Raw genomic sequence first — 4,462 nt, 5'->3', positions numbered from 1 at the left:
CTTGTCTGTGTTGTGAAGTTATTTAGGCACAGGAGGGCTGGTTTGTTTGGTATTTCTTTTGTGGAAAAACCTTGGACAGGTTTCTTGCCCAAAGATAATTGCCTGCTCAGACTCACTCTCACCTCTGTATTTTAAAGTATTCTGGCATCCAAGGACAGGACCATCTGTGGGAATGGAAGATCCTGAAGACTCAGTGAAGTATTTTAATTTCCATAAGAGCAACAGATCTGCTGCACAAATTCTCTCCCTGGTGGGCTTTGTGGTCTCCCCTCGGGGATCCTGCTGGTGGCCTGGTGACATTCAGACATTCAGAACAGCTGCTATTATTTTCATTCTGGCTGGCTGTATCCAGACTCTGTGGGATGGCGGTGCAGCTACTTTCCTTTTGGGGCAAGGCATGGAGCAGAGAAATTGAAAACTTCTTTATGAAGGGAAATTGGTTTTAAGACACATGGGCTTTGTTAACGATGTTATTTTTTTTGTTTTAATATTGTCCTTGCCCTGACAAGCATAACTATCACTGTTAAGATCTTTTCTAAACTGCTAGTGATCAAATAACATACCAAGTAATGTATGAATGTGCAACCCAAAGGAAATACATCCCATCCACATAAAAAAGAACAGATATAATTCTTGTTATTTTAGCCAATTGCTTCCTTCAAGATGGTGTCACCTCCATTTTGCATCCTCTGAACTTTAATACACTATCTGGCAACTACAGTGGATTTGAAAACCTTATAAGAGATTTGATATCTCTGGTTTGGTGGAATGAAGGAGAGAGATGAGTATGGTAAAAATACTGATGGCTTTCTAATACTTTAAAACTTATTAATCCTTTCCCGTCCACATGCATGTCCTCACTGTTGTCTGAGAGCTTGCCATGCCAGTTGACCTTGACTGACTACCAAGGCCCCATCGAGCTGCTCTATTAACCCTCTCCCTCAACAGGACAGGAGGAGGAAATACTATTAAAGTCCATGGGTTGAGATAAGGACAGAGGGATCACTTACTAATTAGTGTCAAGAGCAAATCAGACTCAACTTGGGGAAATTAATTTATTGCCAGTTAATAACAGAGTAGGATAGTAAGAAATAAACCAAAACTAATCCCACCTTCTCCCTACCCCTCCCTTCTTCCCAGGCTCATTGCCAACTTTTCTACCTCCTTCTCCCAGGTGGCACAGGGAGATGGGGAATGGAGGTTTCAGTCAGTTCATAACATTTTGTTTCTGCTGCTTCTTCTTCCTCACACTCTTCATCCGCTGCAATGGGGGGGTCCCTCTCTCAGGAGACAGTCCTTCACAAACTTCTTCAATGTGGGCTCTTCCCATGGGCTACAGTTCTTCACAAACAGCTCCAGTGTGGATACTTTTATGGACTGCAGCCTTCAGGAACAGACTGATCCTGTGTGGTTCCACCACGGGCCACAGGACCTTGCAGAACACCTACTCCTGCATGGGCTCCTTTCAGTGGCCTCAGTTCCAGCCAGGAGCCTGCTCTAAGCATGGATCTCCATAGACTATGGCTTCCTTCAGAGCACCTCCACCTGCTCCACTGTTGTCCTCCATGGGCTGCAGGAGGGCAGACTCTGTCATCACGATTTTCTTCATGGGCTGCAGGGGAATTTCTGCTCCAATGCCTGAAGCACCTTCTCCCCCTGCTTCTTCACTGACCTTGGTCTCTGCAGGGTTGTCTCAGTCTTCTCTCACAGTTGCTGTGCAGCACTTTTTACCCTGTGCTACCAGTGTTGCTGATGGGCTCAGCTTTGGCCAGCGGTAAGTCTGTTTTGGAACTGTCTGGGACTGGCTCTATTCAACATGGGAGCAGCTCCTGGTTTCTTCTCACAGAAGTCACCTCTGTACCCTCCCAAGTTTTGCCACATAAACCCAATACACTCTGGTTAGGCATATATCCCTCCAACAGTGTCTTCTTGGGATGACTGTCTCAAACTTCTCAACGAAAGGAACCAGCAGAGCTATTTGGGGACCAGCCCATTCTTCTTATCACAATGTGAGTGGTAATAGGACTGCACGATCAACAATAAAGACCAGACGCAACTCTTACCTTGGGAGAAGTCCATCCCCATTACAGTATTAAAAACCTTGAAAAATCTTTCTGATTTCTCTTTTACACAAAGCACAAGACGCCTTTGTTAGCCTCAAGAAAGGCACCATGACACAGAGGAATAGGAAGGACACTGCAACCTCAGTAGGGTGGATCCCCACCAGCTAAAAAAAACATTAGATGTAACAGGTGGGAACACACCCAACATCTTCCCCTGCTGTCCCACCATTTGCTGCCAGTGCTCCCTGGGTTGGCCTCAATGAAAGTAGAAAGCAAAACCTTTCCTGACAGGGCCACCTGTGTCCAGATGTTCCCTGCTGTGTGTACTGATGGTCTGCAAGCAGGGAGCAAAAATTTTACACACCAAGTATTTCCTGCCTAGTAGAGTTAGATATTAGACAAGTAGGACTACCATGCTGTTAGACTAAACACTGCTTCTAGAAGCAGAGTGAACCCTGAAGTTGCTGAATTGCTGTTTCTCTATCTCTGCTTTTTATCTGAGGACTTTTTCTGTGTTACTATTTTTCCTCTGTCATGCTTGAATGCCTAAGTATTAAGATGTCAGTAACTTCTTTGGATTTGGGTTTTCAGTTTTGGTATTTCGCATGCTTTAGTGTGCATGCTTTTCACGGCCTAGAAATAATTTTGCCAACACAACTGAGTTAAATTCATAGTCATGCTGCACCAAAAACAGTCATTGAACCATGGACAGCTGAATCTCTGGGCCATTGACTCCTAGTGCTGGTAAGGACTTGTGGGGTCAGCTACAGCATTGTGATACCAATACTAAATTTTTCTCTAATACCAAGTGGCAGCTCCACTAGGTTCCCAGGAAAGTCTTCCAGTGCTTCACTACCTTTCCTGTCAACAGATTTTTCCTGCTGTCTTGCCTAACTATTCCCCGCTTCAGTTTAAATCCATTACTTCTTGACCTCTTTGCTTTAAGAACAGATGATTCCCTTGCTTGCTGAAGTGCTATGCATACTGGCTGCCAATGGAGCATGATGCATCTCACTCCTCAAAGAAATCTCTTGAGGTGTTTCTGTAAGCACGCTTTTCCATATACTTATCAGTAGAATTTTTTTAAAAGATGGGCCAAAAGTTACAAGGCATTCAACATTGATTGTAGTTTCTTATGAAAGCTGCAGAATGGCTTTTGCTCAGCTGGCAACTATCCTCTCTAGCCAGGAGCTCAATTCCTGCCTGCACCATGATCTGGGAACAACCTGGGCATGGGTAGCAAACTACAGGATGAAGGGCTCTTCTGAAGGGCTCTTCTGAGCTATGCAGCAACACTATAAGACTCTCTGATCTAAGTTTCAGTGGACTTTACGATAGAATAACCTATTCTGTGTCCAGGCAATGGAAGTTAGCTTTACCTGAATATATTCAACCTTTCCCCAGAGTAACCTAACATGGTGTGTTTAGAGGATGTTGAACCTACCACTGAATGCAGATGGTTACGCCAGACTTTTTTCCAAGTCTCTCACATCAGGAAATGAGGAAGACCTTGATGTTGATGAAACTTCACAAACCCGAGCAAGGAGTAGTTTGTGAACTTTTTAAGATAGGGGTCTGATCTGACCCTGACTGGTTGACCAAAGCATTGTGAGATGTCATTGTTGCAGGTGGGTTTTTTTTAGCTCTTTTGCATCTTCTGGGTCATATGAGAAACGCAACCCCCAGACCACTTCAAAGGAAGCGCTGTACCAAGAACTGGGGAGAGCAAGGGTGTGACATCAATAAGATTTTTGCATACTGGAGTAGGATTGGTACATCTTTGTATATTGATGTGGAGTTGCTGCATGCTGACAGTAGAGTCCCAGGAACACTAGAAGGGACAAATGGTATTCATAACTCTGCCAGGGGAGAAAAAAAATAAGAGTTTGAATAACCACAGAATAAAATCTTTCCCTCAGAGACTTAATTTAGCTGATGATGCAGAAAACTCGTTTCTCAGCACCTTCTTTGTTCAGTTTAGCTTCAGTGAAGCAGTTTCCTTCACTAAAAACTATTCCTGATTCACCAGGGACTTTTAGAGCCGTTCTCAAGAAGCTTTCACCTGACTAGACCAGGCAAAACTGTCACTTGTTTTCAAGCAGAATGTTTCAAAGCAGTCTTTGTCATCTGAGTGTCCCTTCTTTGTCCTCCCCAGCCAGTACATTTATTGCAATATAATGGTACTAAAATGGAATAATTTGCAATTAACGGAAAAACTATGCTAGTGGTAAAAGATATCTGATTGATTTGAACTATGAGATGCCACCTCTGATAGATATTTAAGGTAATTACTACAGTCATTTGCATGTTCTGCTCTCTTCAGTGGGAGGTGTCTCAGGATTAAGCAGTGTATTTTGCTATGCAGATATGAACTGCACAAGCCAGATAAAGAGTTTCCA

The sequence above is a fragment of the Lepidothrix coronata genome, unplaced genomic scaffold (genome assembly GCF_001604755.1).
Source record: "Lepidothrix coronata isolate B3197 unplaced genomic scaffold, Lepidothrix_coronata-1.0 Scaffold68, whole genome shotgun sequence".
In the NCBI taxonomy this organism is placed as follows: domain Eukaryota; kingdom Metazoa; phylum Chordata; class Aves; order Passeriformes; family Pipridae; genus Lepidothrix; species Lepidothrix coronata.
Note: the sequence above shows the minus strand (reverse complement) of the source record.